The sequence below is a fragment of the Medicago sativa genome, chromosome 8 (assembly GCF_051527215.1).
Source record: "Medicago sativa cultivar Bolivia chromosome 8, Bolivia_mono, whole genome shotgun sequence".
Lineage (NCBI taxonomy): Eukaryota > Viridiplantae > Streptophyta > Magnoliopsida > Fabales > Fabaceae > Medicago > Medicago sativa.
Genome location: NC_140756.1, coordinates 30,183,053 through 30,208,113, shown reverse-complemented (window position 1 = coordinate 30,208,113; position 25,061 = coordinate 30,183,053). Strand labels below are relative to the sequence as shown.

The 25,061-nt window shown below is 36.2% G+C and overlaps 1 pseudogene; it reads left to right on the top strand.

The window, feature by feature from the left end:
- Nucleotides 1-9,070: 9,070 nt before the first annotated feature.
- Nucleotides 9,071-10,030, top strand: LOC146898283 (putative protein FAR1-RELATED SEQUENCE 10; annotated as a pseudogene).
- Nucleotides 10,031-25,061: the final 15,031 nt, after the last annotated feature.

Here is a 25,061-nt window from a genome sequence, read left to right as displayed (position 1 = left end):
TCATCAACCCTCGGAAGCGGATACCGATTCTTAATTGTCACCTTGTTTAGCTGCCGATAATCCACACATAACCTCATGCTTCCATCCTTCTTCTTAACCAATAACACTGGAGCACCCCACGAAGAAACACTCGGCCTAATAAACTGCTTCTCAAGCAACTCTTCCAACTACTGTTTCAATTCACCCAACTCTGATGCAAACATCTGATACGACGCAATCGAAATAGGACTCGTTCCTGGTACCAAATCAATTGCAAACTTAACTTCCCTCTCTGGCGGTAACTCGGTAATGTCGTCCGAAAAAACTTCTGGAAACTCTTGCACTACCGGCAAATCGGCAACTCCTTTCTCACTATTTTCCTTCAAGGAAGCAAACATCATAAACACACTACCTTCACCGTCCAAAGACTTCTTCACTTGCTCCGCGGTTAAGAACTTCCCACCTACCTCAACTACTGGCTTAGAAAACGTTATACTCTTGGTCAAACAATTAATGTTAACACCAAAAGTCAACATCCAATCCATACCAAAAATCATGTCCATATGCTTCAACGGAAGACACACAAGATCCAACTCAAAATTAACAGGAACCTTAACACAAACCACAACAAACTGAGCCTCCGCAACCAAAGATACCTTCCTTTGCCAGACTAACACACTAGAAGCAACCTGCTACTCCCCCACTACGCTCAAACCCACCTAAAAGAACGGAACAACACCACAAGTATCGAAGGTAACTCAATACCATTCGCATACTAACAGGAAATTCAACGAATGCTAGTCCGGACAAGACTAACCACGGCTCTGATACCAACTTGTAACGCCCTATTTCTATTAAAGCGATAAAACACGCGAATATAACAAATATTCAAGAAATAGACGCTACGTCTCAACATAATCCAACAGACATGCATATAAAATTCTCAACAGTCGCAGCTGAAATAAATCATACATCACCAAAATTTACATGTCATAACACAACATCAAATCATAACTGAAATCTCCGAAATCCGAAAATGGATAAAACTCCTCAACATAAACAATACATAAATCCAAAGACAATTGACACCCTAATCAGAGCCTAAAACTAAGACTCAACAACCGACAACGGAGATTAGCTCCCGCTATCCAAGCAAAGCATCAAGCAACTCACCGAAAGCCAACTAATCCTGCCCAACGTCTACCCATCCATACAAACAGGTAGGCGGTCAAAACCACTGGGGGTAAGTTTTATATCAATCATAATCAAAATAAACAAACATAGGCATTCAAGGATTCATGCATAGCATATATACATATCCATCCCTCCTAGAATGCTAACATCATATGATTATTATCCCCCATTCCATACACATCAGGCTATCACAATTCTAACATAGCATAGCAAGCATATTCAATCTCTATTCAAGTAATCGACATAAGCTCATCATTTATCAACATCAAATCAATGAAAGGATTACTCACCTCATTCCTCATCTAGCATACTTAACTCAACAAGTACAATTCATCATTTCAAAGGTATAAGCAAGCAATCATCATTATCAAAGAAATCACCACATCATATACGTATATACATATACAAATCTCACCTCATCATTATTATCAAAATAATTATCATTAATTGATTCACCAAGTGTATAAGCACAAATAGGCAAGACATGCAATGTTCTAGACTCTTCTATCAACAAAATCCACCAATGCACATATACACCAATCCACATAATCACAACGTTCTCCAAATTTCACCAATGCACAATTCACCAAGTCACATATTCAAATACGACGAACAAATGCATCTATAATTTAGTTGAATATTGTTGAATGTCTCCCCATGGTTTAATTTAGTAGAACAAATGCATCTATAATTGATGGGAAGAAAATACTTGTATGTATAGGAGTGTGTTCCAATCATTTTCTAATGTAACATTGCATTGTAGAAGATTTTGCCTAGTTGGCGCAACATAAGGGTTCCCCTTCCAATAAGCATAAGGTACTCTATCCTTCCACTTCGTGTTTTTGTTCCCTTCTTTTATATCGTTAAGGATTTTTTTCCTTGGTTCTATATTTGTCTCTGCCCTGTTTTAAGTAGAGAGCATTAAAAGCACAAATCTAACCAGTCTAGACTAGTGTTTTAAACTTCAACATTATGGATAAAGAAATGCTTAAAAAATGCAATATAAATATAAATAAAAATATAAAAAGAGAAATGCTAACCGGTGCCCCAGGGCACTGGTTAGTGGAATAAAAATAGTAATATTGCATTGGAACTTTTGTAATCAATTTTTTAAAAGTGTAAAAAATGTTTCTAACTTAAAACTTGCTTTTTTGACTTTCAAGGACACTAGTTAACATTATATATATATATATATATATATATATATATATATATATATATATATATATATATATGATTGATTAATTATAGATGTCCATATTGCTAAGTTAGTCAAGATGAGAGTCTCATATCCTTCTCGCCCCTAATTTAAACCATGAACTTGGTTACTATTTTTATGAGTTGTGATATTTAGTTAAAAGGTTTTATTAAAAAATTGGTTTATGCCTTTAAACATGATGGATCGGCCCTAGAGTTTTTTAATATGTAAAATACAAATACAATGTGGACCAAAAAAGTAAAATGATAAAATAAATATGTTCATTCAGCTTATATGTCCCGAAAGATATGAGGGAAAAATTAAAATTTATTGTTGTTGTAACTTTTTCTTTTGACAGATGTTGTTTTTTTATTTGAATGGCAAGATAAATATAAAATAAAAAACGGCGAACATCGAAACAAGAGTACAACAGAAGAACCCCAGTAACAAGCACAGGAAGGCCAACCCACCAGGCTCCTGAAAAAACTCGGGAGAACACCACAAAAAGAACACAAAGAACCACAAAAGACCGCCTCACAACTACTATCAGAGAACAGGGCGAGAAGGGCAAAACACTCAAAAAGAGACCAGAAATCAAGGATCCACCCAAAAGCCCATATTAGATCCATCTCTGCCCCCTACAGTCGAACTCTACTGGTACCAACAAGGAATTGACTCCACCTTCCAATCAAAAAGTGAGAAGGGGTGGGACATGTGTTTACCTAAGAACCACTTCTAAGACTAGAATTGGATTGTGTCAACTATGTGCTTAACCTCCACAGTCAAAACAAGGGAAATAAGGTCATTTCAGGCTTTCCAGAGAGACCACATAATTCCATGCCAGACCAAAGTAAAACCTAGCCACACCCTACTATGTCTCCCTAAAGACACAGACTACAGGCAACTACCTTAAATTGCTCGACAACACCCTCTCCAACCCTAACCACCTAAAAACTAAATACTAGACTTTCAAGGCAATCCCAAAGTGACAAAAAGATGATAAACTGATCCCCCCCTGCAAAGCTCGCATGAAGTCGTGTTGGAACCCTATCTAAGATCAACTGCCAAGTAAAAACCTTGTCCTTGGACAACGCCTGACCTTGTCGAACATGGTTTATAAAGCTAATCACATGAGCATCCTTAGTTTCAGAGCCTGCCTCAACACCTGAGAGGGCCAAATAAGCTAAGCAGACATAATACCTCCCATCTGAAGAATATTTCTAAGAACAGGAGTCATCCTTCTCCGAACGAATAACCCTCTGAAGAATCGCCAAGAGCTCCATCACCAATTCCTGCTCCAAATTAAAAATGGTCTACGCCACTGTAGATCCCACTCCCAAACACCTCCCCTCCACTCACCCATCAACCCTATATAATCAGCCCGCTGATAAAAAACGAGAAACAATCTTAGGAATCACATACCAAGAGGTGCATGACCAATCCAAATATCACTCCAAAAAGAGATCTTATTGCCAATCGGAAGTGGAATATGGAGTAGAGCCTAATAGGGAAACCCCTTTCCACCAGGTCGATACCGGCTTCAGGGATCCGCCTCTAAGCCCAATGTAGCAAAAGGTCACCGCACATCCGTACCTAGCCGACCATATAATCCGCCATTTCCCAGTCCCCTCCATCAAGATCCTCCACCTCCACTTATCGAAGATGGACAAATTTACTAGGTGAAGGTCTCAGACACCTAAACCACCATTACTTTTAGGCGTACAGGCCTTCGACTAGTAAATTCAATAGATTTTACAACCACCCTTAAACCATCCACATAAAAACCTCCTTTTAAGGTGCACAATCTGTTTCCAGACTGTCGATGATATTTTCATTAAAGAGAGGAAAGAGATATGAATTGAATTCATAACAGAATTAGCAAGCACAAATCTACTCTAGAGATTGAAAAATCTATTCCTCCAGCTTGCCAGCCTAGAAAAAATAAGCTTAACTAGAGGCTGCCAAGTTTTAAGAGAACAAGGATTGTCTCCCATTGCTAGAACAAGCTACTTGAAAGGAAGAGCACCCATCCAACAATGAGGAAATCTCTATGCCCTCCTCATAAAGGAATTATTCTTGTTGATCCCCATAAGACAACTCTTCGCAAAGTTAACTTGGAGGAGCTAGGCAAACTCAAAATAGTGGGGAATCGTCTTCATAGTCCACAAGTACTTATAGATGCTTCACGTATGAGAATGGTACCAACAACGTACTACAAGTGGGAGATTGACAAACCTGAGTTGCCTACACTAAACCCCACTAATCCCCCCAATTGCTCAGCCTTTCAAATGGAAGCATTGAGACCCTCAACCACCAATAGAAACAAAAAGGGGGGCCAGCGGGTCCCCCAACTTGAGGCCTTTATCAATGTTGATCTCTTGGGTGGGGAATCCGTTAACCAGCACCGAAAGGCTTCTAGTGAAGACACAAGCCCAAATCCACTCACGCCACCACAACCCAAAACCAAAACTTCTCATCATGTAACCCAAAAAACTCAAGCTCACCGAGTCATAGGACTTTTCAAAATCCACCTTAAAAATAAGGCACTCTTTACAGCATTTCCTAGCTAGATCAATAATCTCATTAATCGCAATCACCCCATCGACAAGTTGTCTCCCTTTAATAAAGGCAGATTGGTTAGCTAAAACAATATTCTCCATAACAGGGAACGTAACAACGGGATAGGGAGAAAATCACCTAAATGAAAGGGAGAGTCCGCCTTAGGGATAAAGGTCACAAAATACGATGAGAAACTCTTAGGAAAAAAGGATGAGGCAAAGAACTGGTTGTTGGTACAAAATCGGTTTTGTACAATTCCTCTGAAGTTTTGATGATAACAAAGTATTAAAGAACAATTGGATATGCTAATATATATTCAAGTATGCATGACCATAGATTAAAATTTAACAAGGTGTGAACATGTACAAGAGCAATCAGAAGCACAAGTGAAGCTAGAAGACTTGGTAGGAGATTTGAACAAAGGTCTACTAGAAGTTAACACCTTAAGATTAGAAGAAAGGAATTCATTTAAAAGCTGAAGATCTACATCAGAATCTGAAGGCAACCAGATTATGAGGGACCCAAAAGCCATGTCAGATTTGTCTTCTTCTATAGTTGTCTCTATCAAAACCTGATAGTACAGTTTGCCATTTTCAGACCACGTGTTGAAAAGAGAATGAAAGGATAATTCCAGTTGCAGCAAATGAATTTCAAATTTCTATTCAATGACATTACCCATATCAGACAATATCCCAACTTCCTTGATTTGAAACTTCTAAACGACTCTTAATACGCTAGAACCTCTTCAACGTCTCCCAAATCTTTGCCTATATAAGGATCTGAAGACTTCAAGAACAATAACAATACTTTTCTATTTTAATTGTTCCATTACTCTGTCAAATTCAAAAGCACATAAAACACTTAAGAATTTCTTACTAAGTTCATATCCTATAAGTTTTATGTTCAGAGAGTATGTTCTGTTTGTAATTGTTTAAACCTTTGATTGTATATCAAGTGTAAGAACAAATATTTTATTTGCAAACACTTTGAAGTCTCTTTAGGTTGTGATATAGCATTGGAATCTTTTGGTTATGTTCTTGGGCATATGTAATTAGATGTGATTATAGTGAAAATCCCTTGGAAATGCAAAGGGACTGGAGGGAATTTGTATAATTGCTTTGTGGGTCTCTTTCTCTCTTCTATGTGTTTGTTTTTATTCGTTGCACTATGACTCTGATTAACACTCATAATCTATGAAACGCATAGAAAAACATATTGAAAGAAAGTTTTAAAAGGCCGACACAATTCAACCCTCCATCTTGCGTTTTTCTCACAATCAGTTGGCATCAGTGCACATTGTGTTCTCAAACACAGTTAAAGATCCAGAGAGAAATCATGTCTATTGATGAGAGTGGTAGTGGACCCATTGGTTCTGGTAGAAACAACATTACTATTATTCACTATGATTACAACACTTCCACTTCTGAAAAGCACAAAATTTCCATAAAACCTACATCCTTCGGTGGAGATGCTACTTAGTTTCATGGTGAAAGAGCAAGATGTACAATTACATCGTTGGTGTTGATGATGAATTATGGGACATCATTGAAGATGGTGTTACATTTGTTGTTGATACAAAAGGAATGGTGGTAAACAAGAAGAGTTTGACTGATGCTTAAAGGAAGACGTATAGGAAGCATCACAGAGTTTGAAAGATTCTTGTGGATACTTGTCATACCCTAATTTTGGACCTAAAAATACTTGCTCAAAATGATTTTCCTCTTCTCTGAGATGGGTCTTTGACTTTTGAGAGATTGTAATTGATTGTTGTTTTACTCTGATATTTTACTCTACTTTATCTGAAATTTACTGTTGTTACTTGAAAATGTTTAATTGTGATTTTGTCTGTGGTTTTCTTGCATTTCAAGCCATCCAAAAGGTTTTTCTTGCATTCCAAGTCATTTGGAAATATCTTTGATTAACTGCACTTTATTTCAATGTTATTTGCAAAAATTCATGAAAAAGGGCATTTTAGTCATTTCCTGCATCCAAACTCATTTTAGTCCCTGAAAATTGTCTCTGAGTCTTTTCATTTGGTTTGTATAAATCCTTGCTTTAATTCTATGATGAAATTCATTTCAAAAATTGCATTTGAGTCATTTCGAGTCAATTTAGTCCCTAGGGGCATTTTGGTCATTTCACATAAAATTTTGGGCAGAGAGGTTACTTTAAAGTACCTCATTTTGTAGTTGGTTCATTTTAGTCCTTTTTGTGTTTTTTTAATTGTTTCACTTTACGTTATTTTCAATTTACCAATTTTAAACCAAATTTTATTATTATTTTCAATTTAGTCCTTCCTTTCATTTTATTTTTTCTTTTTAGTCTTTTTGCATTTTAGTCCTCTGAGTTCTTTTAAATTGCAGTTTAGGCCTTTAATCAAATTGCAGATCAGTCCTTTATTTTTTAGAAATTGCACAAAGGCCCTCAAGTCCAAGAACTCAGCGAAGCCGAGCCTTTCTTAGTCCAATCCAGGTGTCACCATTTCATTGGTTCACCATTTCATTAGGTGTAAACGATGTTTTCAATAAATAGCATATAAAAGTAAAGCGTTAGGTGTAGAAAGTAAAGACGGTTCCTATAGGATACTATAGTCGTTATGGGTGCCTAACACCTTCCCATGACGAAAACAACTCCCGAGCCTCGATTCTCAAGGGTTTTTTCCTCATTTTGCCCTTCCCAAGAAAAAATGGAGATATCAAAGGTTAAAAAGGTCCAAGCTTAATCAATGCTTGACACCCGAAAAACCAAGATAAAACAAAACTCTGCCTCATTCAGAATATGCCAAGATATTGGATTAAAGCCATATTTAAGTCACTGTGTTCTACCAATGAGGGAAACTAACAAGTAAAATAGGCTAAGGCTAACGAGTATGAGCTTTATAGAATTAAGGAAGATGAAGATATTGAAAGCATGTATTCTAGGTGATGACAGTCTTTCATACACTATTTTTTAGAGTGTTTTTAATTAATTTTTTAGTCCATTATTATTAGTATAGTGTTTAATTTAGAGTCATTTTGAATAAATTGTCGTTTTTGATTTATTGAATCAAGTAGTGTATTATTACTATTATCGATCAAATAGTGTGACATATTCTTAAGGTTAAAGAGAATGAGAAACAACTAGTATTGTACCACTTGTCTAGCCTAACAAGTAATGGAGGTATGAATAGAAATATGATATATGCATAATTAAATCAAAAATTGGGCTTTGACCAAAAGGAAAGTTGTTGACCAGAAAGCAAGAATAAAGAACTTTGTTTTTCACACGACCAAACCTTCCTAAAAACACATGGAATTGACCTAAATGACCCTAATGGTAGTTAACTACCACTGAGCAACCGGCAGCAGTTAACTACCGATGAGCCCAGCAATAGTTAACTACTGTTGCGATTTCCCCCCAAAACCAATACAGCCCTAGCTCCTATTCATTCATCACCTTACATCACCCTCACCATATATGGAGGTATATACCTCCAAAAAAATCCCCAATTTCAATTTTTTTCCCAAATCTTGGTTCAAAATCATTGTAGAAGGATTGATAGAAAATTTCTACACACATTTGACGTCAAGAAACATGTATTACATATTTAAACTCGTTTTTGTAGATTCATTTATCCGTCACTTTTTTCTTCAGACATGCAACTCAGTGGTAGTTAACTACCGCTGCAGATGATGATCCAGCTGCAGGTAACTACCGTTTGGGACTTAGAATTTTTTCAAAAAAATTTGAAGGCGTTGCTCACTGCCTAATTTTTTTTTGTTTTATTTATGTTTTTACTTTCTATTAGATAAATGTTAATTAAATATTTTTGCAATTATATGTCGTTTATTTATAACTATGGTTGAGAATGTGGGTGATGATCCAGTTGATCGAAAATCTAGTTTTGTCGATTATTTCGTCGAGATCAAACCGCCCAAGGTTGAAGCTGCATTGAAAGTTGAAACTCCCATTAAAGTTGAGGCTTTAAGCATCAATTCCGGTGTGACCAATCTTAATGACAAAGAAGTGGACACATCTCATTTCTTTTCAAGCCGAGAGACATGTAAAGATAAAGATGAATTACTCAGTTGAGTACGTCGACAAGCAAATAGCGCTGGATTTACAATTATCATAAAAGTATCTTATGCAATAAGGAATCCAATGTTGGAGTTGGTTTGTGAAAGGAGTGGTGAGCACAAAGTACCGAAGAAAAAATTGAAGCATGTAGCTACTGGATCAAGAAAATGTGGGTGTTTGTTCAAGGTGCGTGGATATGTTGCTAAGGAAGAAAGCACTTGGAAGTTTGCTATTCTTAATGGTGTTCACAACCATGAGATGTTTCCATATTTAGCAGGGTTCCTTCTTGCGGGAAGATTAATAGAGGACGACAAGGAGATTGTACGTGACTTGATGAAGAGTTCAATAAAACCAAAAAATATTTTGACAAATTTGAAGGGAAAAAGAAAAGAGTCCGTGACAAATATAAAGCAAGTCTACAATGAATGTCATAAATTCAAAAAGTCTAAAAAATGAAACTTGAAGGAGATGCAGTATCTAATCTCAAAGTTGGAAGAGAATAAATATGTTTATTTCATAAGAGAAAAATGTGACCGTGATACTATTCAAGACATAATTTGGACTCATCCACAATCAGTTAAGTTGTTTAAGAATTTCCCGACTGTTGTGATAATGGATTCCACATACAAAACCAACGTGTACAGAATGACATTGTTTGAGATAGTTTGAGTCACCTCAACCGATATGACATATTCTGTTGGTTTTGCATTTATCATGGAGGAGAGAGAGGATAACTTTATTTGGCCTTTACAAATGTTGCTTAAACTTTGTAAACCAAAGAGTGATATGCCAAAGGTGGCAGTGACTAATAGGGACACGACTTTGATGAATGTCGTAGCAACTGTTCTCCCTGAAAGTAGTGCAATACTTTTTTATTTCCATTTTAGGAAAAATGTTAGAGCAAAATGCATCATCGATTGTAGTGTGAAACCAAAGGTTGTCATAGTGGATGGGAAAGAGAAGCTTGTCAACGAGGTGAAGCCTAGTGAGATAGTTGATGCCATAGTTAGTGCATGGGAAAAAGTGGTTGAATCTCCTACTTAAGAGCCATATGCAAGTAATGTAATGCAATTCCGAGATGCTTATAAATATTTTCCAAAGTTCCTTGACTATGTTTAAAGTACCATTTTGGACACTGTTAAGGAAAAAATAGTGAAGGCATGAACAAACCTTGTGTTGCATCTTGGGTGCAAGACCACCAACAGAGTTGAAGGGGCTCATGTGACGCAGTACGGAAGCGTAGGGTTAGCAAGCGCTAAACCTAGATAGAAAAGAACAAGTTTGCAAGCGACAAACTTGTGAAAATAGGGTTGCAAGCAACAAACCTATCAAAATAAGGGTTCCGGAATCCACCAGAAATTGAGAGAAAATCTCGAATACTATTAATGAATGAAAAAGTGTGCCTCTTAGGCTACATAAGTTCTGCTTATATAGTGAAAGAAATAACAAACTTGTGGGCCAAAATAAAATAAAACGAAATAATAATATAAAGTTCTAGAAAATTACAAAGATTTGGCTAAATAATAAATACTACTAAATTACTAATAAAACCCTCCTGCATCAGTCTCCTCCACCTCTGAAGAACTCGACCCCGAGTTCTAATTTTGGATAAAGAGCTTCTCATGCATGTTAACTCCTCCAATGAACAAGAGAACACCCTCCTGGATCTCATTGCTTCAACCGGTAGGACCTAGCTGGTGTAAACATATTCAAATAACCTCCTGGATCCCATTGCTCAAAGTAAAGAGTGAACACAGTCATTTTTATTAGTAGCCAAATGTTGAATAAACAAGGAGACTCCCAGTTGGAAGCAAGGATCAACAACTTTATTGATTCACCGGACTTACCTACAATACCATAACATTTTATCAAGTTGTTATAAGTACCAGTGGAAGGTCTTAGTCCGCTTGCTTTCATCTTCTGATCAGATTTTTTTGCATCTTCCATGTTTTTGGATTCAACAAATGTAACAACCACATGGTGTATTTTCTCATTTTGAATCATCCAGTTAGTAAGAAATGTACTCCTAGGGAAGGTAATTATGTTACGCTGTTCAGTGGTTAACTAAAATGGAAGATCCACTTCAATATCATGACAGCCAGTACGTGTGTAATCTGGTGAAATGGCACAAAACTTCATTAACAAAGTACTTTCCGCAATCATTGAGTTTTCAGCAGCATTATTTTCACCTTTAGAAGCAACTAAATCACCCTCTGTTATATTAGTAGTATCAACACTCTTAAGTTTTTGGATGTTTGCACTTCTCGGTCAGCTCAAAGGAAATTCTACCATCCCATCAAAACCCTTTTCTTTGCAGCAAACAATATATTCATCAGTGTATCTTCTGAATTCATTGTCAACATGCGTAGCCAATTTTGTAATATCTTCTAAAGGCACTAGGTACCACAACTTAAGAACCTGAACGTATCACCTCCCGTCCTTCACTATCTCTATTGAACACATGATATAGCAACTTCCAACCTTAAATTCTTTCAGAATCTTTGATGAACTTTCACAAGAAATTTCTAAACTACGTCCTCTCGGTCTCCACCCTTTTGCAAGCCTTTCCAAAACGTTTATCACCAAGTTTTTGCTCTGCTGCTGTTTATACAACCTTTGGAATGATCTACGGAATTTATCACTGAGTTGTACCTTGGATGAGGGTGCTGGGTAAAGCGGTCCTAGGTAAACTGAGCGTTGTAGCCATGGTGGTGCGAGCGGCAGTGAGTTATCTTCACTTTGACATCCAAAGAAATCTGATCCTTCAAAATCAGGAGTCATGAAATCATCATTGTCATAGTTTTCATTATACCAATATGGTTGGTGTCGCATATCGAATTTGTGATAATCGCATGTTGTGCCGAATTGGGATAATCTATCAAATGAAGATTCAGAATCATTCTTAGTCTGAGAGGAGGAATTAATTCCATAGGGATTGTTAAATTCAATGTTCCAAGGCACCCATGGCCAGTAAGAAACTTGTCCAAGTTATGTCTCAATCGTTTGGAACTCGATGGTCATCGAGGACGTTTGTGACGAAATTGAAGAGAACAGATACACACTTGACGGTAATAGTCTCAGCAAGAACTTAAATGAAACAAAATATCTAGAAAAAAATAAGAAAGATAAAAATCCACCTGCAGAATGTTTAGCCTTAAAAGTTCTTGCTCCTAACCATTTTGTACTGCCACTTCTACAATATCTTCTAGATACTCCTCTGTGTATATCATCTTCTATCACTTGTTGATTTCTCTTTCTTGAACAAATACCCCCCATCACTTTATTTCTTTTTATGATTCTTAATTGATTAAAACAAAGTCTAAGTTTCCATTTCATACCGTAGGATTGAACAGAAGTTGGTGGTGGTGCTTGTAAGAGACATTAATAATGGTTGGAAGTGCTGTCGGAGGGAACCTCAGAGTATACAAGCTTCAGCAGAACAATGAAATTCGAATCAGCTTCCACGGCGGAATTGAAATTGACTTCCAAATTTACAGCAGCAACACTTCTATCAGGTTGTTTCAGCGGCGGAGACAACGTCGGAGGTAGAGCATAGATCGGTGATGGTGGTGAATGAGTAATGAGCAGACCCAGTAGCTTCGATGATTGATCCGGTAATTTTGACTGTGCCGGAGACGGTTGAACTGCAGTAGAGAAATTTTGCGGTGGTAGCCTCAGAGGTGATTCTGTTAAACACCGAGTTTCCTGACAAAGTTGTGCTTCAAATTTATTACCTTCATTGAACATTGTTTGATCTATGTCAGTAGACTCAACTCTATCAATATTTTGTTCTTGAAATTCAGTTTCAGATTTGTTTTCTTTTACTGTCGTTGGCATGTTGTTTGGAACTAAGGGTACCACTGTTTCATGATAGACCTCATCATTCGTAACCTCTTCATTCAAGACAGCATCATAAACAAATTTATACTTCTCCGCTATTTGTTCCTTTTTGACAGGTTCTTCCTCTTTGATTTCTTCAAATTGTTCCTCAATTACTTCAGGCTCTTCGGTTTCTTTTTCTTCTGGTTCTTCTTTCGGTTGTACATCATTCCTATTTTTTCCATCACAAAGTGAAACCATGTGCTCATCAGTCTCCACAATACTAACAACGGGCTCGGTGACTGAATGTTCTTCGACCGGTTTCATAGACGTCGGAAATGCTTTGGTCGTCTGAGCAACGTCGATCTCCTCTTTCAATTGTGTAAAAATTCTTAGAATATACGTTATCAAAACAGTATGTCTAGCAATATCTTTATTCGGCTTACATGAGTTACCTGATATTCTGGAAGCATGTCTCAAAAGGTCAGACAACGAGTAATCTTTGTTGTAACAAAACGGACAACGATATATCGAATCTGAGATTTCAATTTTGTAGTAATCATCCTTCAATTTTGTGTAATATCTACGCTCATAGTATTCCAAATCAGATTCATAGGTATTTTTTGATTTTCTTCGGTATGTAACAATAGTAGGGATGTTATTACAAACCCTAATAACCGGAATTGGTTCTCCTCCTCTGTTCGGATTGTTTCTGTTGTTGTTGTTGGCGTTGTTGTAAACCATAGCTGTCCACGCCGCCATCTGATGTAACAGAGCTTTGATGTCCGTGGTAAGAGTCGCGGTTAAGCCGGCAAACTCTTCCCTCGTCATTAGTTGATCTCCCATGGCTGATCCGTTAGGAAAATAACAGGAGAAACCTACTCTGATATCAACTGACGTAGTACGGAAGCGTAGGGTTAGCAAGCGCTAAACCTAGATAGAAAAGAACAAGTTTGCAAGCGACAAACTTGTGAAAATAGGGTTGCAAGTGACAAACCTATCAAAATAAGGGTTCCGGAATCCACCAGAAATTGAGAGAAAATCTCGAATATTATTAATGAATGAAAAAGTGTGCCTCTTAGGCTACATAAGTTCTGCTTATATAGTGAAAGAAATAACAAACTCGTGTGCCAAAATAAAATAAAACGAAATAATAATAGAAAGTTCTAGAAAATTACTAAGATTTGGCTAAATAATAAATACTACTAAATTACTAATAAAACCCGCCTGCATCATCATGGTAGAGTGAAGACATATTTGACCACTAGTGTGGGTGATTTGGATACTTGTTGGGAAAAAATAAATGAGATGTTGGTAATCCAGTTAGGGAAAATACAATTATCATTTCGTATGAGTGTTATTGTCTTTGAACATGGATACAAAGATCTCACTTTCTACTCTGGGTTGGGTGGTAATATGTCTAGACACGCCATGAACAATCTTTTTTTTTGGAAGAACAGCGTTGATAGAAAATTAGCAAGTGTACTAATTTATATCGAAGTAATAATTTAATTCGTATCCACAGGGACTGTTTTTAATCTCTACTTAACAAAATCATTAATATTAAGATGTGATTAAATAAGGGGGTTGCCTTAGGCAAGTTGGTTTTAAGTGCAATTGTAATTTAAAAACGAAAGAAATAAAATTGGTTTTTGGAATGTTTAAAAGAGATGACTAGGTCAATTGATTCATCTATACGTAACCCATTAGTAACTTGTTTCTTAAGCCTACGAATGTAACAAAGTCAACGACGAATTAACAATTTAACTTAGTTCAATCCCTTGATCCTAAGTCCTCTCATCTAATCATAATTCCCTAATTCCTTAGGTGAACCTATAATCATCAAAGGCTATTTAGTGCGTTAATTCAATTGTCACTATCTAACAACGCTCTATCCCTAGATTGTCCGTTAGAAAGAACAGCATAAATATTTCCGAGATACACGCTAGTGTCAGTAGTCATATACTCTCTTAGATCAATTATATTGGGTCAGAATCATAAAAGCTTTAAGAACAAAATATGCTGAATAAACTAGATTGAAATTCATAAACGTAAGAGTTTCAGTTTACATCACATGAGCTAGTACAGAATCATCTCTTGACCTAATCACAGGAAAACTTAGCAATTCATAATAAAAGGATCAAGCAATATTAATAAAAGAAATTACAAGGTTTTAATCATGAGAATTTCTTCAATTTGATATGCTATGGCCCTCTGTGCATGCGTTAGAACCAGCTGCCACTTCTCCTTGCTTCGTGACCGTATCCCTTCTTGGTTCCAAAACGTGATCCACTTTGTGCCCAAAACGTGAATCAATATCCTCCTCTGTGTTGTGACTTTTATATCATTCATTGCCTTCAATTCTTCTCTCGGGTCAAACAACTTTGCTTTTGGTCAAAAGCCCAAATTTTCATTCAATTATGCATATAAGATATTTCTTCTCATACCTTCATTATTTGCTAGGCTAGACAAATGGTTCAGTACTAGTTGTTACTCATTAATATGTCCAACAAATAGTAAAATATACTACTTGACTCAATAAATCAAGAACGACAATTTATTCAAAATGACTCTAAATTAAATACTAAAATAATAATAATAGATTAAAAACTTAATTAAAAAGACTCTAAAAATAGTGAATGACTGACTGTCATCAAGCGTGGTAGGAAAACCTTGTGCATGGACAAGAAAACTTGCGGTTGTGTTCAAAGGACATCGTATGGCCTACCTTGTGCATGCATGATTGCTATGAAAATCCATCACAACAAGCCTATTTGATTGGATGAGATAGACCGTCATTGGAAAAGTTATATATGGGTGAAGAAGAAAGTAATGAAGAATTTTTTTTCTGTCGCGAAGGAGTGAAGTGGTATTCAGGAACGTCTCCAAAGAGTCCCTTAGTGAGAACAAAATCTTCATCCTATGTCTTAATTATAACAAACACATTTATTTTAATTGTTATCTACTAATACCTTTTGTGAGATTGTTTCATGAGAACGTTTATGAGAACATTCTGACCTCACAATGATAACAAGATATCTTCATCAAGGCAACAAACAATGCAAGGGACAAATATGAGCTTTTGAGCTAAAAGTCAAGACTTGCATAATTAAGCTAAAGAATAAATGTCATTCTCTTTGTCTCACCAAGAATCTATATGATTAAAAAGGCTTTATATGGCAAAAAGGATATATTAACTGCACATGGGCCATAAGAGAACAAAATCTGCCAAAAGCCCAAAGAACAATTTCGATCCATTAAGGAAGGAAAAGAAGGAATCTTTGGAAAAGTGAAAACCTTGGATGTAAAGCATGTGACATCATCAAGATGACATCATCGTGGTCACACCAGGTCTAATCAACTTGCTGGAAGCAATTATCAACTCTCAACAGCTCACTACAGCTAAGCAAAAGCGTGTGAAGTTTCTGCCAAGTACAACTGAATGCAGAGAACATTCTACAGAACGTTCTGCAAGTGCAAAATTTCATACTTTCTCTCCAAGCTTCATTTTGGAGCGCAAATCAAATTTGAATTAAAGCATGACAGCTGTTTTATGAAGTGGATATCAAGTCTCTCTATCCCTATAAATACAGGAAGGCTGTGAAGAAGGAAGGCAAGAGTTTACACACACCCGGAAAACCCGATCAAATCCACAAAAAAACCAAAAGAGTGGGTTGGGTTGGCTAATTGGATGAGTATGATTTTAAAAATGAAAAACCCGTAAAAATAAAGGGTTTCGGATAAAACCAAACCCAAACCCAATAAACTCACTTACCCAATAATGGCAACATTTTTACTTTTATTTCATTGCGAAGAAGGATAATACAAAATATTTTGGTCATAAATCAAGTATAATTTTCAAAATTGACTTAAAGCATTCTATATTGAAAATCAAAACATGCTACATTTGCAAATTCGGATGTTGCACGTTTTGGTTCTTTTTAAGCTAATACAATTTTATGTCATGCAACTTTAGTTTGTTGCAAGTATTTTTATTATGAAATTTATTATTTGATATTATCATTTATTATTATTATTCTACGTTAAAATACAGGGAAAATAAGTTACACAATTTTTTTTACGAAATGAAAAAGTTGGTTATTTTTTATAAAAAAGATATGAGGAGTCATCATTTAGTCATTTAATATAACCCATTACCCTAGCCAACCCAAATCGAAAATTAGTGCGTTTGTCCAAACCGGCTCAATAGTATAACGGGTGGTTATTTTACCTCACCCAAACCAGAGTACCATGTATGGTTCGGGTATTGAATTTGGTCAAACTCAACCAAAACCAACCCACGTACACCCTTAATCTCTTCGGCAAAAAAAATTGAATTTTTTAACAAGATATGAACTAAATGTGCCTTTCAAAAAAAAAATGAACTAAATGTGAATTTTTAAGCGCTAAAAACTTAAAAATTCAAATCACTTGATAAAAAAAATTAAATTTTTACAAGAGAGATTTCTATAACGTACTAAACATGACCACAAAAAATAATACAAAATTTCGAAGGATATAGATGATTTTACTTAAATGCAGGGACAAAAAGTTGTGACGGAAAATTTTTTAGGGACCAAAAATTGACAACAATTTTTATAGGGACTAAAACTTAATATTTGAAAAAAAATTAGGGACAAAAAACTATTTAACCCTAAAATAAATAGCTAAAAGTGTAGTTTTCTATTTTTCGGTGTCCTTGGTCATTCTTAACATAATTAAATTGAGCCGAAATTTTGTTATATATACATGATTTTGATATTTCAACACTATTATTGCGTAACAATGTAAAAACATGAAAGGAAAAAAAATGAAGAAACAATACATTCATACTTGATATTGGTATATAAAAAGAAAGGTAGTTTATATGTAGAACTCACTCACAGTCCAGATATAGTAAAAGCACACAAAGTGGCCACTAAGCAAATAACTTTTGCTTTTTTGGAGAACATAAACCGCTTTTTTTGATTAGAACGAGTTTCAGATATTTCTTGTTCATGCTTGTGAGTTGAATCCTCCAAAATGGGACTTGTTGCAGACATGAGATGAGAAATCAGGGGATTTAGAAACTATGGACGTTCAAAATGAACATGGTCCTCGTTTTGGTGGCTCTTTTGGCGTGCATAGCTGATTTATTTAAAATCAATTTGCGTTGAAAATCTGATCACTATCCTTTGCTTTTGACCTTTACAACCTCGTATGTCAATTTTGTTTCTAGCTTCAAATTTCTCAAAAATATATTTGGGCCCTTCACAATGATTTTAAAGACTTTATATCATCCTGCTGGGAAGCTAGTTGGTTGTCCCATGTATATTCTATCCAAAAAGCTAAAGCTCCTTAAAGATAAGTTGAAAGTTTGGAACAAGAAAGTGTTTGGAAATTTACATACCTATGTCAAGCCAGCTGAGCAGAACCTTTATCTCTAAGTCTTCATCCTAGCTAACATTGTAAGTGAATGAAATTGTTCACGTAGACTGAGTAGAGGTGTTGTATGTTGGAACAAAATGTGTTTAACAATGAACCTTAAAGAGTTTTGATGATAACAAGGTATTAAAAATTGTAAATTGGACTAGCTAATATTTGTTCAAGTGTACAGGACCATAGTTAAAAATTTACATCATATAAAGATTCTGAAGAACAAAAAGAGAGCTAAGGAATCAAGAAAAGGAAGCTTGAAAGCATCTGAAGAGAAGCATCTGAAGAGTGCATCTGAAGACAAAAGTGCTCTTGAAGAATGATGACGTCATCAGAAGCTGAAAATCATCATAAGCTGAAAGTCATCAGAAGCTGAAAGTCATCAGAAGCTGAAGTTCGCCAGAAGCGGATAGTCCAGAAGCGACCTCATCAGAAGCTGAAACTCATCAGAAGCTGATTATCACCACAAGCTGAAGATTCAAGGATCAACACTTCAAAAGCTGTCTATTGGATTCGAAAACAATGCAGAAGACTAGTGGAACTTTGCAACGGTCATTTTGGTGAAGATTTGAAGGCTTTGGAAGCTTATCTTCAAAAAACGTTGACATTGTACTTTGTACAAACTGTAAAAAAACCACCTTCTCCACTACTCTGTTTTGTGTCCACGCTACAAGACAAGAAAACAGCTCCAGAATAACAACTATGCCTGCAAAGATGTTCCAACACAATAGGAATGGATTTCAAATTGGTTCTTCATAGGACAACAACCAAATCAGGCAAAAGATCATTGGTGAAAGATCAAGCTTCAACAACGACTCTTTTGATGTGCTGCAAATTTCACAACGTCTCTTTCACACCTCTATATAAAAAAGTGAAGACTTAGAGATTTGGTAATGTTGAACGAAAGACTCTCAACATTTTTACAAGTGTCAAACCTCTGCTGAAATTGTTCTGCATTCACTTAGAATTTCTGTTTCTCAAAGTTCTTATCTTAGAAATTCTTAAGTCTTAGAGTCTGTATCTGATTGTATTGTGAGCACCTCTGATTGTATATCAAGTGTTCAACTTCAAACAATTTTTCTTTGTAACCTTTGTTTGTTTAGGAAGTCTCTTGCAGTTGTGCTTGATCATAGAAGTCTCTTGATTGTGTTCTTGAGCATAGGAAGACTCTTGCGAAGTGTGCTTGAGCAAAGGAAGTCTCTTGCTGTGTGCTTGAGCAATTGTAATCAGATATTACATTCTAGTGAAATCTCCTTGGACGAGCAAGGGGGACTGGACTACTTCCGGATTGTGGAAGGAACCAGTATAATTGCTTTGTGTCTTTCTTCTTTCCTTTCTCTCTGTTTTATTCCGCTGCATACACTCCTGACCACTCCTTTCAGAAGCAGTTCTTCAAGCTTCTAAACTTAAGTGTTCTGAGTTTTTAGAGAAAACGAAGAAACGTCTAACACAATTCAACCCCCCTTCTTGTGTTTTTCTCACCTTCAATTGGTATCTAGAGCCTTGGTCTGTTATCTCAACACTTAACAGTGTAACAGTAAAAGATCTGAGAAAAACATGTCTGGTGAAATTTCTACTCCTAGTGGATCTGGTCATACTAGTCATCACACTGTCGCATTTGATTATAGTGACAGTAAGAAATCCAGCGTAGGAAAGATTCCTAAGTTCAATGGAGATCCTGAAGAATTTTCTTGGTGGAAAACCAACTTCTACAGTTATGTCATGAGTTTAGATGAAGAACTATGGGACATACTTGAAGAAGGTGTTGGTGATTTGGTTCTTGATGAAGAAGGAGCTGCTGTTGATAGAAAGAAACATACTCCTGAGTTGAAGAAACTCTACAAGAAGCATCATATTATCAGAGGAGCACTTGTCACTTCTATTCCTAAAGCAGAGTACATGAAGATGAGTGACAAGTCCACTGCTAAAGCTATGTTTGCTTCTCTCTGTTCAAACTATGAAGGCAGCAAGAAGGTCAAAGAAGCAAAAGTTTTTATGCTTGTACATCAGTATGAGTTATTCAAGATGAAGGATGATGAAACTATTGAGGAGATGTACTCAAGGTTTCAAACCTTAGTCTCTGGACTACAAATTCTAAAGAAGAGTTATGTTTCTTCTGACCATGTGAGCAAGATACTCAGAAGTTTGCCTGCTAGATGGAGACCAAAGGTGACTGCCATTGAGGAAGCTAAAGATTAAAACACTTTAAGTGTCGAAGATGTTGTTAGTTCTCTCAAAGTTCATGAGTTAAGTCTTAATGAACATGAGTCCACTAAGAAGAGTAAATCAATAGCTCTTCCATCCAAAGGCAAGTCATCAAAAGCTCTCAAAGTAGTTGAATCTGAAGAAGAAGAACCATCTGGTTCAGACTCTGAAGAAGATGCTGCTGAGATGGCTATGCTCTCCAACAGACTGCAGTATCTGGCCAAGAAGAACAGAAAGTTTCTAACAAGAAGGAGTAACTCCAGAAGCTCAAAGAGAGAAGATCAGAAGGGATGCTTCAACTGTAAGAAGCCTGGACATTTCATTGCTAATTGCTCTGATCTTCAGAAGGAAAAGTCAAAGGACAAGTCAAAGAAGTCAACATTCAAACCAAGCAAATTCAAGAAGCAGATTAAGCAGAGTTTAATGGCAACCTGGGATGATTTAGGAAGTGAATCTGGGTCTGATAAAGAGGAAGTTGATGAAGGTGTAAAGATAGCTGTTGGGTTAGTAGCTACAGCAACTTCAGAAGCTGGATCAGAATCAGACTTTGAAGATGAAAACGAGGTATATTCTAAAATTCCCAGAGATGAACTTGTTGAGTCACTTAAAGAACTTCTTACACATTTTAAAGTAAGAGCCAATGAGTTGAAGGATTTAAAAGAAAAAATATGCTGATTTAGTAAAACAGCAAAATCAACTCTATTGGATCTGAAAGCTTCTGAAGAAGGACTTAGGTGACTTCATTTGTAAAACTTATGAAGACAAGCTCAGGTTCTTATGTCAGAAGCTACAAGATAAGTGTAATGAAAAACCTTTAAGCAACCGTGAAATCGCTCTTGAAGATTTTATCATGTCTGGCATTGGCAGAAGCAGAGTGGCTTCAATGATTTACAACATTTACAGAAACAGCGGCAGATGGATTGGTTTTTCAGGAGGGAAACCTAATGAAATCAGTCTCAAAGCATGTTGTGAATGCATCAAGGAAGGATTGAAAACCTTCTTTGTACCTGAAGGTGCTGAGTTGGAAACTGTTGTTCAATCAGAACCTGAAGCTTCTAGCTCTAAGGTCAAGATTACTTCATAGCCAAAGAACTCTAAGCCAAAGGCTGTGATCAACTCTGATTTTAAGACTTCAAAGATCAGGATTCTAAAGAGATCAGAACATGTTCCTCAGAGTCTCGTAAAACCAAAATCTGAGGTTCTGAAGTCTAAGTTTCAGAAGAAGACAGTTACTGCTTCTGAAGTACCAAAACCAAAGGTTGTTAAACCTAAGGTGATGGTTAATCAGAAGCAACCCAACTCACAGCACAAGGTACAAGAAGTGAAGAGTAAAACTTCTACTACTAACCTGAGAAGACCCATAAGACAATGGGTACCTAAATCTAAAAATGTCAATGATGCAGGTATGTCTAAGAGCAAAGGAGAAACAAAAATCATGGTACCTAGACAGCGGTTGCTCAAGACACATGACAGGAGAGAAATCCATGTTCCTCAGCCTAACAATGAAAGAGGGAGGAAATGTGAAATTTGGAGGCAACCAGTCTGGCAAGATCATAGGTACAGAAACTATTGGTAATTCCTCTACCTCAATTAATAATGTATGGTTGGTAAATGGTCTTGAACATAACCTTTTGAGCATTAGTCAATTTTGTGACAATGGTTATGATGTGTTATTTGAGAAAGCCAAATGTACTCTAATCAACAAGGAAGACAAATTCATTGTGTTCAAGGGAAAGGGGGTAGAAAATGTCTACAAAATCAATTTTTCTGAACTGGCTGACCAGAAGGTGATTTGCCTTCTGTCAGTGAATGATAAGAAATGGATGTGGCACAGAAGGTTGGGACATGCTAATTGGAGATTAATCTCTAAGCTTAGTAAGTTACAACTTGTCAAAGGCCTTCCAGACATTGACTATCATTCAAATGCACTTTGTGGTGCATGCCAGAGAGGGAAAATTGTGAAATCATCTTTTAAGTCTAAAGACATTGTTTCAACCTCCAGACCCTTGGAATTACTTCATATTGATTTATTTGGACCAGTCAGTACTGCATCCTTATATGGAAGTAAATATGGATTAGTTATTCTTGATGATTACAGCAGATGCACTTGGATAAAATTCCTAAAGAGTAAAGATGTTGCTTGTGATGTATTCAGTAGTTTCTGCACTCAAATACAATCTGAAAAAGAATCAAAGATTTTGAAAGTCAGAAGTGATCATGGTGGAGAGTTTGAAAACGAACCATTTGAAGCTTTTTGTGAAAAACATGGAATTGTCCATGAATTCTCTTCTCCTAGAACTTTACAACAAAATGGGGTTGTAGAGAGAAAGAATAGAATTTACAAGAAATGGCCAGAACCATGATTCATGAAAACAATTTAGCAAAACATTTTTGGGCAGCAGCAGTGAATACAGCATGTTATATCCAGAACAGGATCTATATCATACCTATTTTGGAGAAAACAGCATATGAACTCTTTAAAGGAAGAAAACCCAATATCTTTTACGTTCATCAATTTGGATGTACTTGTTACATTCTGAATAACAATCTCTACCTAAAGAAATTTGATGCCAAGGCCCAAAGAGGAATCTTCTTATATTACTTTGAAAGGTCAAAGGCATACAGAGTGTATAATTCAGAAACACTTTGTGTTGAAGAATCTATGCACGTTAAATTTAATGACAAAGAGCTTGAAGATAAAACTTCAAAGCAAGGTGAAAGTTTTGCAGAGATACAGGTTCCTGAAAGTACTCCAGAACCTGATCAGATAGCTGAATCTGAAGACAGTCCAGAAGCTGAACCCACATTAGAAGCTCAAGATGAAGTTGCTTCTGATGAAGCACAAGATGGCTCACATCAAGCAGATCCTCCCAGAAACACATTCAAGCACAAGTCTTCACATCCTGAGGAGCTAATCATTGGAAACAAAGATAGTCCAAGAAGAACAAGATCATACTTCAGATAGGAAGATTCAATGATTGGACTCATATCAATTATTGAACCTACAACAGTGGATGAAGCACTTTCAGATGATGGATGTATCTTGCCTATGCAAGAAGAGTTAAATCAATTTCAAAGAAATGATGTGTGGGATCTGGTACCCAAACCTCAGCACAAGAACATTATTGGAACAAAATGGGTATTCAGAAACAATTTGAATGAGCAAGGAGAAGTAAGAAGAAACAAAGCAAGACTTGTTGCACAAGGTTATAGTCAACAAGAAGGCATTGATTATACTGAAACATTTGCTCCAGTTGCAAGATTAGAAGCAATCAGGTTACTTCTGTCCTATGCAGTTAATCATGGCATAATATTATATCAAATGGATGTCAAGAGTGCATTTCTTAATGGTGTCATAGAAGAAGAAGTGTATGTCAAGCAACCTCCTGGTTTTGAGGATATTAAGTATCCGGATCATGTTTTTAAACTGAAGAAATCACTATGTGGCTTGAAACAAGCTCCTAGAGCTTGGTATGATAGACTAAGTAATTTCTTAATCAAAAATGATTTTAAAAGAGGTCAGGTTGACACAACACTCTTCAGAAGGACCCTTGGGAAAGATATTCTTATTGTGCAAATATATGTTGATGATATAATATTTGGTTCTACTAATGCATCTCTTTGCAAGGAATTCTCTAAGTTAATGCAGGATGAATTTGAAATGAGCATGATGGGAGAGCTGAAGTTCTTCCTTGGCATTCAAATCAATCAATGTAAAGATGGAGTTTATGTTCATCAATCAAAGTATACAAAGGAGCTTCTGAAGAAGTTCAAGCTTGAAGATTGTAAAGTGATGAACACTTCAATGCATCCTACGTGCACCTTAAGCAAAGAAGATGAAGGAGCTAAAGTAGATCAGAAGCTGTACAAAAGTATGATTGGTAATTTGTTATACCTCACTGCATCTAGGCCAGATATTTTATTCTGTGTATGCTTGTGTGCAAGATTCCAATAAGATCCTAGAGAATCTCATATGACTGCTGTCAAGAGAATCTTCAGGTATTTGAAAGGAACAACTAATCTTGGACTCCTTTATAGGAAATCCATAGATTATAAGCTAATTGGATTCTGTGATGCTGATTATGCTGGTGACAGGATTGAAGAAAGTCAACCAGTGGCAATTGTCAATTTCTTGGTGATAATCTTATATCCTGGGCTAGCAAAAGACAAACAACTACAGCAGAAGCAGAATACATTTCAGCTGCAAGTTGTTGTACATAACTACTTTGGATGAAACATCAGTTGGAAGACTATCAGATAATTGCTAACAGTATTCCCATTTATTGTGATAATACTGCTGCTATTTGTTTGTCTAAAAATCCAATTTTGCATTCAAGAGCTAAGCATATTGAAATCAAACACCATTTTATCAGAGATTATGTTCAGAAAGGAGTTTTAGATATACAATTCATTGATACTGAAAATCAATGGGCTGATATATTTACTAAGCCTTTAACTGTTGAAAGGTTTGATTTTATAAAGAAAAATTTGAACATGCAATTCGTGTCTGATTAAAGTTTGCTTGCTCCTGAATAGGATTTTAGGCTCTGAAGTCAGTTCAGAAGTTGTGGTCCATCAGAAGCTCTTTATTGAGGTTCTGAGGAAAATGCGCTTTTGATGATGACGTCAGCATCTA